The sequence below is a fragment of the Oculina patagonica genome, chromosome 9 (assembly GCF_052425735.1).
Source record: "Oculina patagonica isolate OP01 chromosome 9, crgOcupat, whole genome shotgun sequence".
Lineage (NCBI taxonomy): Eukaryota > Metazoa > Cnidaria > Anthozoa > Scleractinia > Oculinidae > Oculina > Oculina patagonica.
Genome location: NC_135766.1, coordinates 16420948 through 16431923, shown reverse-complemented (window position 1 = coordinate 16431923; position 10976 = coordinate 16420948). Strand labels below are relative to the sequence as shown.

Sequence of the window (10976 nt, the reverse complement as noted above, 5' to 3'; positions counted from 1 at the left end):
CGGGAAACCCTGAGAAGAAAAGGTGGCTACACGCGATAAGAAGAGAAGAAGGAAGTAACTTTTGAGTAACCGAGTACACAAAGGTATGCTACAGACATTTCAGGACGGGTGACCTCAGGAAAACTCTCGGTGGAAAATATAAAATTAAAGGTGGAGTTGTGCCTTCGGTGTTTCCGTGGATTCGAACATCGCCTCGCAAGAGAAAGGAGCCGACAGCGAGAAACTTCGATGTTTTAGCAGCTTCAAGCAGTGCGGCTCGTAACTTAAATACTTCAGCTGTGCATGCAGAAGAATTGGCAAATGAATAACCAGCAAGTGTTTCAGATTTTGAATCGAACAGTGGCTCAACAAATCAAGACGGCGAAACGCAAACAGAATTCACTGACCACGAGGTTTACTTGACAGAAATTATTAACAACAATGAGAAAAGGATTCAAGAAATGGAACAGGAAATTAAGGAACTTAAGCGTCAATTGCAAGATATGCAGCGGCAAAATGACGACCTTAATAAGAGATTATTTACCCTTGAAAACTTGAAATCGAAGGATTCGTCTGCTGCTTTATATTCTGGTTTTTCCAACTGGGAAACGTTTATGGCTGTTTACACATATCTTGACCCTGGGGAGAGGGGAGAGAATATCTCTTATTGGCGTTCCACAAATCCTGGCATCTTTTCTGATTACACTGACGAGGATAAAGCGGATAAGTCTCTAACAAAGAAAGGAAGAGCTAGATCTTTAAGTCCAGAGGATGAATTTTTAATGGTCATGTGCAGACTTAGACAAGGATTTCATGAAGATCACCTAGCTCACTTGTTCAATGTCTCAACCCCTACAGTGAGTAGAATATTTATCACTTGGGTTAACTTTATGTACTTTAAATTTGGACACATAAACATTTGGCCCAGTAGAGAAGTAGTTGATAGAACAATGCCAGAAGCATTCAAAAGCAAATACAAATCTAAAAGAGTTATTATTGATGATACTGAAGTGAAATGTCAGATGCCAAGCAGCTTACAATTAAATGGAGAACTCTTCAGTAGTTACAAAAATCACACAACATTAAAGGGTCTGGTTGGCATTTCTCCAGGGGGTGCAATAACATTTATCAGCCAGCTTTACACTGGATCCGTGTTTGATAGAGAAGTGGGTTTTTAGATCTGCCTTTTGATGACAAGGACTCTGTTATGGCAGATAAAGGATTTACAATTCAAGATTTGCTGCCATTGGGCATCTCATTAAATTTGCCGTCCTTCTTAGGAGGATCAAGTCAAATGCCTGCAGAAGATGTGGTAAAAACTCAAGAAATCGCCCGCTTAAGGATTCACATTGAGCGTGCTATAAACAAGATAAAAAATTTCCATATCTGGGACAAAGTGATACCCCTTCATCAAATTCCACTGGCTAACCAGATTTGGGCAGTATGTGCATTCTGTTGTAATGCACAACCAAACATAATATCTGCATAATAACTGTTGCTGAGTAGTAATCTGTTGTATTCTTGGTTTTTACATGATATCATGTATGATACCAGTGTTATAATATTTCACAAAACGTTTCAGGTTTTAACAAGGTTTTAAATGTGTCTTGCAATTCGACACGCTATTTCAGATAACCCGTAACAAATAAACAGAATTGAATTAGCTAAAAGTTATTGTTCGGAATCAAAATCTATTGTTTAATGCTTCTGATTTTTGTTATGACGTAAGTGAAAACAAAGAATATGGCATTACTGTGTACTTGAAGTGATTCCATAAAATATTCATACCCCAAGGTAACTCAAATGTTTTAGGGAGGCAAGAGTCTCCAAAGCCAAAGATTTTGAAGGAAAATATCATCTAAACTGGAAATTCTGGAGGGAGGGATGAGGGGGTTCAATGGCCCTACCCCCCTAAAATATCTCCCTGTGGGAGAAGGCAGCATGGATAATTTCTGGAACATCACATAGGATGTCAAATGTTTTTCTGGACCACTGGTCAAATACTACAATATTTGATCATGTTGTTATTAGTCTTGGAGTTCTGTGACTGAAATTATACAGTTGTACTACTTGTACAAATTACCTGGCAATCATTGCTGTTATTTACTTGACAGTTCACTTGACAAAGTTTCGCAGGTGCATACTTTATGAAATGATCAAAGTAATAAGAAACCAGTTTCTGGTTAAGTTAAGCCCAAAAAACAGGGTCAAATGTGATTCTTTGTACATAAAGGCCTCTACTGGTGTATACGATAAGGTCACACCACCTGGCTCGTGTCACAGCCATTTGTCCTTGTACTTGGGCATAGTAGGGGTGGTCTACTTTTAATTTGCATTCATTGTCACTTGTTTTTTCCATAAAAACTTTGCATTTGAGCAGGCATCCAGAGGTGTAACATGATGTTTAGTGTACTGGCATTTCACCTCGCAATTCTGAAGGGGTCAGTGCAGCTAAAGTCGACAACTCTTGCGTCAGGGGTGGCTCCAATAACTGGACTGCCCTTTGAAACAATAAATCCACTTGGTAGGACCTTCACTGGTGTCCTTCTGTTGCGCATTTACTTTTTATATTCCCTTAGAGCAACTGGTTCAAATTTTTTCCATGTTCTAAATATTTTGAAGTAACTGCTGTTGGATTAATTAGAGTTTCTGCAAAATTTTTATGATTTCTTTGGCGTTTGGAAATCAAATGAAACTTTGATGCAGTGAATCTAAATTTACGTTCCTCTCTCCATTTATCAGACTCAGCTTGATCCCTAGTCTCTGCTTTTATTTGACTTATTTCGTCTTCTTCTATTTGGAGAGTATTTAGCAGCCGTTTTTCGTCTTCAGATAAATTGCCAGGAACTACCATTTCTTCAATATTTCTTAATGGAAACCGTGGATACATAAGGGTCCGGTTACTTGTTAATGGAACCCTTGGAATGCAGTCGACAGATGCAGTGGCCTCAAAGTTTGATTCAGAAAGTGCAACTTGGTATGATAAAAAAGAACCAACTTGACATTTTCCAAATCTTGTTTCCTTGTATCCATTATGATCGGTTGCGATAGCCTGTTCACTAGCCATTTGGGACAGACCCATATTAGGATTGATTATTTTCAGTTCCCTCTTAAATTTTTCTTCCTTTGCCTCGTTATGGGTGGTCTTCATCCTGGCATCATAAAGGAGGGATTTAAGACCAGATCGTGATCTGGATTCGTCGACCTTGGTTTTATTGACTTCAACTTCCATAACTGGCTATGGTGCAATTTTCTTTCCCCCACCTTTCTTGTGCCATTGCTGTAATTGTGATGTACAAGCCAAGGAAGATTTTTGGTACTGTTCTTCAGAAAGTTCTTTGACTGAAGTACAGTTATACAAGGTAAACTTGCACATCTTAAACATGAACGCTAACACATGGTTACAAAACCCGACTTTTCCGGCTACACAAGAACAACAGGCACTCTTAACCTCTCCAGTCACAATACATAGGCAAATTTTCAGATTATGTGGGGGTTCACTCTTTCTGAAACTATGACAACACTTGCCTTTAAAAAAAAAGTGCTTCGAATCACTAGCACATCCAATCTCTTCAAGATATTCGTCATCTAGAAAACGTCTGGCCTTTATTAAACCCGTTGGAACAGTGTGGTTGTCTTTGTTGGCGATAGCTTTTCCAGACTGCATCACAAAACTATTCATTTCCACCCTCGTGAACATTGGCATTTTCTCTAGCGAAGAGTTCCAACCAGTGCTAGGAAACTCTACCGATTCTTCACCGTCGTTGCTACGATCAGTACTTGTGTTCTGCTTTTCTTTCCTGCGGCTGTATATTTTGTGTGGGTCGGGATCCACGATCTCCTTATCTTTGCCCGTTTTGATGTAGTCATTAACCCTGTTGGCTAGCTCTGCTTTGGTTTTCAATCCTTTGCCCTTGTCGCCGCGGCACTTCAGCCAAAATTTGAGTTCCGAGTTTGACAGCTCTTCAGGCTTTCGCCCAAGGAGGGAAGCACCGGGAATATCATTCTCAGTAAGAATAATCTCATTTGAAGAAGAACTCGTAGCCATAGAGGACGCCATATTTTATCGAAGCGACGCTTTGGACCTACTGACCTCGTTTCCATGCAGCTCGCCCAGCCCTTGCGCATGATCCGCCATTATGAAAGTCGTGTATAGGAAGTTTCGTATTTACACAGTAAAGGGATGCACTTTTTTATGGAGCAAAAAAATCGTTTTCAAATTAAATAGCAATGCCGAGGAAAGAAAAAATTAGGAAAGCCATTGGTAATACAGCGAAAAGAAAAAAACAAGAAACGTTTGGGATAGCATCTAACAGGTTCATAAAAGCCATAGCTAACAGCTTTTTTAGCTCAGCCATGGTACTGTATCGTCCCTTCGCTTGGACCTCGCTTTGGTGAATAAAACAAAGCTGTGCTCTGAAAATAAGAAAAGACGATTTCTACTTACAATTTTAATAGCTTGGTATTGGTGCCGAAAATTCCTTTGGGTAAGTGTTTAAACTTATTAAAGTACAAACGTCTATGAACAAAATATTAACAACAAGCATTAACTACACGTGAAACTAAAAAATAAGCTAAAGAAATGTCTGAGCTTGTGGATTCTCTTAGAATTACGAGGCTTGACTCCCGGTCAAGTGTTCCTTTTTAAAGTTTGCCAGTCCGATTTTGTTGATATGCCCCTTACTTGCTGTTTGGAGAAAGGAACGAGCATAAAAGATTGATTCGTAGAAACAATTAGAGAAAATTGACATTGTGGAATATTAGTCAGTCATATAACCAATGCATCACATGACCTGCTGCCTAAAGTGAAGGTATTTGTATAAAAATATGTTATAACTATATTTTGGAAAAAAAATAAAACCAAACTTTTTAACTAGAGAATATAGAATTTGAAACTCTCTCTTTGTCACACAACGCTACGATCTAACTCGTTAACTAAAAATTCAATACGTAAACCCCTTTCAAATATTTCAACATTACTTTTTACAGCTATTTCAATTAACGTTGTCCGACCAAAGCGTAAAGACAAGGCCGAAAGGTAGAAGAGAGTGACTGCACGCGCTGCACGCACAGGCAGTCATGGAGACTTCGCTCGGCGCTAACATAGCTAAGCCGTTAGCTTTTATTCCCAAAGAAACCCCTTACCTCTCTAAAATGCCTCCCTCCTAAAAGACTTGAAAGCCCTCTCCTCCGCTACCTCCCCCTTGCCACCCCTGCCCCAAAGTCTTACTAGAGCCAAAGATAATGGAATTTAAAAAACGAATATAAGACGTTACTTTTTTTGTTGACGTTATCATTTTGCTTCTTTATAGGAAACTTTATCGTAATATAAAAACAACATTTAGTTCACCGGATGCGCCGTTGTTTTAATAGTGAATGATGGTGGTTGAACGGTTTGGGGTATAACATAAATAGATTGCATCTTTTTTTATGTTATATACTTTGTGAAAACATCTCCTCCATCCTCCAGCTGAAAAAGATCGATTATGACGATTATAACGAAGAATCCTACTCACATCTGCTGCAGTTCAGTATTCTTGCTAAATACTCCTTTAGGTAAGGTCTTCAATTGGTTAAAGCTCAAATGACTACAGACAAATAGTAAGCAGTAAAATAACATGTGAAAAATTCTTTCAGGCACAAATAAAGAAGCCTAAGCCATGTTTTATACTGTCATAAAATACGACGGGCATTTAAGAACACGAGGGAAATGTAGAGATGTAGACATTTCTCGAGTGTTCTCAAATGCTCGGAGTGTTTTATGACAGCATAAAACATGGCTTAGGCTTCTTTCTTTGCTTTATGATATAGATTTTATACGCCGCGAGTGAAAAGTTGAATAAAAAATACTTGTAAATATACAACAAGGGAGACTGAACGAAGATGAAAAGCAGCAAATAGTTACGGGAAAACCAGAAAAACTAAAACAATTTCAATCAGTGTTCGACGTCAAATGTGGCTCAGCATTTTTAGGTAAGTTTGTTACCTTTCATTCTTGATCTTATCTTTTTGAACTTTAATAAGCTTCACGGACTCTGAGTGCAATTTCTTCTCAGCATAATATAGTAGTCTCGATGACAGCCGTCCCCTTGCTTCGTTCGACTTGCACAAGGCGTAAAATTTCCAGAAAAGCTATTGCTTCGGATCTTCCCGTAAACCTTAATTGTTGTCGAAATTTTCCAGCATAAATAGACGATTTAAAGGGGAAATTGTCCAGGAAAAAGAAAACTCTCTCTCGCTCGCTTTCCTTGCGTGTTTCATTCAACTCAAGAAGTGAACACCATGCCACAATTTTTCCCGCCTCCTCATACTATCACTTCTTTTACATCAAAATAAAGTGGATTTATACTTAAAAAGCAATTTAAAACAATTATTCCATTCGCCCTTGTTGGATAAGACTGGTTTTATACCATAACCGAGAGAATTCTCGCGCGCTGATTGGTCCAAAGTAAAGCTCGATGAGAGTATAGACCATAAAAGTGACGTCAGATCACGCCACGCACACGCGCGGGCTAAAAGATGTGCAGCCGGCAGCGGACTGTCGATGTTTAGTGAAAACGAGCTCTAACAAGATCTTCAGAAAGAAAAAGAATCTTGCTCCCTTCAAGCGATAGGCACACACTCAACGAGAGAGGAAAAGGTAATTAAGATTGTTATTTTTTGAATTCTTGTTCATCTTCTTTTGTATCATTGTCGTTTTTACGTGTAGGATCGGAATCTTTACGTCCCACCGGCAAAGTTTCTTCACTTTGATAAATACTGTCTTGTTATGAGTTTGTTATGGTATAAAACAAATCGACCACATTTTCCATGGTCTACACTCTTATAGACCATAGAAATTACGCCATAAAATGTCCAAAACTTTGCAGTGAAACCACTCGCCTAACGGCTTGTGGTTCCACTTGAGTTTTGAACATTTTCTGACGTCATTTCTATGGTCTATAAGAGTTTATATAATAAACTGAATTCTACGCACATTTTGATTGGTTCTTACTTATGATCTATTAGAGTACAGACGCATAGATGACGTCACGCGGTGGTGTGACTCGCACGCGTTATCAGAGTTCATAGTCCAAATCAGAGTTTTATTATATAAAACAAATAGATTCAATTTTGCCGTGGGTCTGTTCAGTTATAGATCACAGAAGACGCCTAGCGGCTCGTGGGCTACTTTTTTGCTCTTACCACATTTTGACGTCATCTGTGATCTATAACTGAACAGACGCACGGCAAAATGGAATCTATTTGTTAAGTAGACCATGCAAAAATGTGGTCGATTTGTTAAATAGCCAACGAGGCGAGCACTCAAGGAAAGCTGACAAGAAAGAATAAAATATGATTGTTCTTTGTTTTATACCATGATAAAACATAGGTTTCTAGCCAATCAAAAACAGTCCAAGAGACGCTGAAAACAAGACAATAACCTCAAAATGTTCCATTTTTATTTAAGGAACAGTCACTAACGTGGTCTACCTCGTATGGATTTAAAATGTTACACCTTTTAACTTGGAGAGGGGCTCAAAAACCAAACATCTCCTCCACCCTCCAACTTAAAAGAGTCGATTATAACGATTATAACGAAGAATCCTACTCACATATACTGCAGTTTAGTATTCTTACTAAATACTCCTTTAGGTAAGGTCTCCAATTGGTTGTAGCTCAATTCCCTACCGACAAATAGCAGTCACTATAATTTCTTATGAAAAATTCCTTCAGGCAAAGTTTTCAGTGGATTGTCGTTCAGGTTCCTATAGGCAAATGATCGCACCCAGCGCTAATGAAATTTATTTTAAACAGATTGTTCGACTGCCAGTGTGAAATTTTTCGTAATATTGAACAGGCATTTTAATGAATTGTCCCTCCTCACGACGAAAACGTTGGATGACGAAAAAGAAAAACCACCAGCAGCAGCTGTGCCTTACTCCCCGCTAGATGGGATGTTAGTCCATCGCAGGGTTGCCTCAAGCACTAGTTTGCTGGTGGTCATTTTTACAACATTTTACAACTGGTGACTTGAGCAGTGATAAACCGAAAAAACTTAAAACCCGAGCTACCGGATTTCTTTAAAGAAAATAAACCTTTATAACTGATCCTATTGGAATAACCAATAAATTTAATGAATACTTTATTAATGTTGGACCAAACTTGGCCGCTAAAATACGTGACAGTGACATTAACTCTTTAACTTATTTACAGTTACAGAAAATGAAATAGAATTTGAAATACGTAAGCTAAATGGAAATAGGTCTTGTGGTCATGATGAAATACCACCTAAATAATTAAGAATATTTCAAAGTATGTAATTAAACCATAAACACACACACACACACATATATAACCAGTCATTTCTAACTGGTTCTATTCCTGATGATTTTAAAGTCGCACTTGTTACACCAGTATTCAAAGCAAACGATAAGGAAGAATTTTTATAATTATAGACCTTTCTCCTTCTCCTATGTTTCAGTAAAATAAAAGAGAAACTTATGTGCAAAAGATTGCTTAAATATCTTGATCAGAACATATATTATATACATATTGTTCCCAAGTCAGTATGGTTTTCGAAAGCAACACTCTTCAAACTTAGCAACTATCTAACTGATGATTTTTATAATTATAGACCTTTCTCCCTCTCCTATGTTTCAGTAAAATAAAAGAGAAACTTATGTGCAAAAGATTGCTTAAATATCTTGATCAGAACATATATTATATACATATTGTTCCCAAGTCAGTATGGTTTTCGAAAGCAACACTCTTCAAACTTAGCAACTATCTAACTGATAACAAAAATACTACAAGCAATTGATAACAATGAACAACTACTAAGGAAACTCGATCATTATGGAATAAGGGGTATTGTTAATGAATGGTTAAAAAAATATTTGACAAAAAGAAAGCAGATAGTAAAATACAGGTCGCAAAAATCAGAAAGCTTAACATGTGGAGTGCCTCAGGGGTCAGTCCTTGGACCACACTTGTTTCTTATTTACATAAATGATGTTTCAAGAGGCTCAAAGAAGTTATCATTTATTCTCTTTGCTGATGACATAAACTTGTTCTATAGTCAGAAAAATTCCGATATTTTACATAACACCATGAATCAAAAACTAAAAAAATCAAATTAAATATTAAGAAAACACACTTTATGGTATTTAAAATTAAAGAAAGAAACTAAACCGAGCTTTTGAAATAAAAAATTATGATCAAAAGATTGATAAGGTTAGTTATACAAAATTTCTTGGTCTATGTATAGATGATCAGCTCTCTTGGAAATATCATATTGACCAAATTACAAGGAAAATATCGAAAATTAAAGGAATTTGGGCAAAGGCTAGACATATTTTATCTATCCAAACACAAAAGACAATATAATGTATATGAGTTAAACATGTATCTTATAGTACTCTTTATGTACTCATACTTTAGCAATAGTCTAAAATATTTCATTAACTATTTTACTTTAAGTAATAGCAGGCATAGTCATAATACTTGTTCAGCATCAAATACATTTATTGATTACAAAAGAACAAATTTGGAAAATTTCCACTACAATAAATTGGGGCGCAAATCTGGAACAATTTACCAAAAGACTTGAAAACATTGCAAACATATGATTTTTTTTTCAAGAGAAGCACAAAGGTTTATGTGCAAAATCAAAGTATCCTAGGGAATCGCACGTGCGTACTGTAGAATTTTTTTAGTACAGTCAACTCTCGTTATTGCGGATACGCTCGGGGCGTCGTTTAATGTCCGTTATAGCGAAAGTCCGTAATAGTGGGAGTCCTCTTTCACCGGGGATCTGGATTTTGTCCGTAATAGCGAGTGTCCGCATAGCGGGGTGTCCGCAAAGCGAGAGTTGACTGTATTTGAGTTTTTTGCTGTTAATGGACAAACAGTTTTTTTTAAAACGTGCCTTTGCACGTTTTGTGTACCTTTTCTTGGACTTTGACATTATAATAGGATCAGCTTATATATGGAAGCATAGTTAGTAGAGGAGACAGGTCTCCTCTACTAACTATGACGGAAGCTACAATTAGATTTGATTGTGATAATAGGTTATGTATTAGGGAAACACGTGTATTACAATTAAGCGTCCATCTAGAATTAAATCAAATTTCATCTGCTCGGTAACTATTGCTCAGATATCCTGCAATTATATTTAACTTAGCAAATAAAAGATCAGTTTAGATCTACATTTGATATAATGGACTGATAAAAAGATTATTAATAAAGTTAAGGTTAGCAGCCGTATTCCACAGTTCCTTAATTTGGTATGGATACTTACCGTACCCAAATTCGCAAGTAGCCAATCAGAAGCGCGATCTACTGTCCTGATATCCTACGATATCAAGTCACTGACCTGATATGCCCCCATATCACGGTCACTTTGAAGTAAAATAGTGTTACTGTGTGATGAATTGAAAAGACGTTTTACCAATAGAACAGAACTTCGTAATTTAAATTTAGCGGTGTTAAGCGGTCGTAAAAAGAGAAAAACTTTCCCGCCAAAACTAAACTTAAGCGCGCTCGCCAATTGCGCGATGTTTGCCGACGAGTACTGAGACATTCAGAGTGAAAAAATTGGAGTCGGAATTTCCAAGTTTTTCCCTAAATTTTAATTTTGAAAATGTAGAGAATGAAACTCTAAACAAACGAGTGGAAAAAGGCAGAAGAAGAACTTGGTAAAAGTGTTGAAGACCAAAAAAGTATCAATACAAGCAGGTCAACACAATTTACAGTACGTACCTTGCAAGCATGGCTTCAACACAGCGATAAATATAACCGGATTTTTGGCTGAATTTGGGTACGGTAAATACCTAATCGTACCTTTTTGGTACGCTTCGGCTGCATATCAGGCTCGTTTGGTCTCGCCATAGGTATTTTGGCGAGACGCAGTCGAGCCAAAATACGAACCGTGGCTCGACCAAACTCACCTGATATGCCGCCAATTACGATTAGGTATAATAATGGTCCCTACTGTTAGGTCCTTTCCTGTAGAT

At 37.4% G+C, this 10976-nt stretch overlaps 2 pseudogenes; one reads left to right on the top strand and one right to left on the bottom strand.

Annotated features, from left to right (window-relative positions):
* The first annotated feature begins 440 nt into the window (after positions 1-440).
* Positions 441-1468, top strand: LOC144666615 (uncharacterized; annotated as a pseudogene).
* Positions 1469-2032: 564 nt separating this feature from the next.
* LOC144666614 (uncharacterized) lies at positions 2033-4039 on the bottom strand (annotated as a pseudogene).
* Between the last annotated feature and the right edge of the window lie 6937 nt (positions 4040-10976).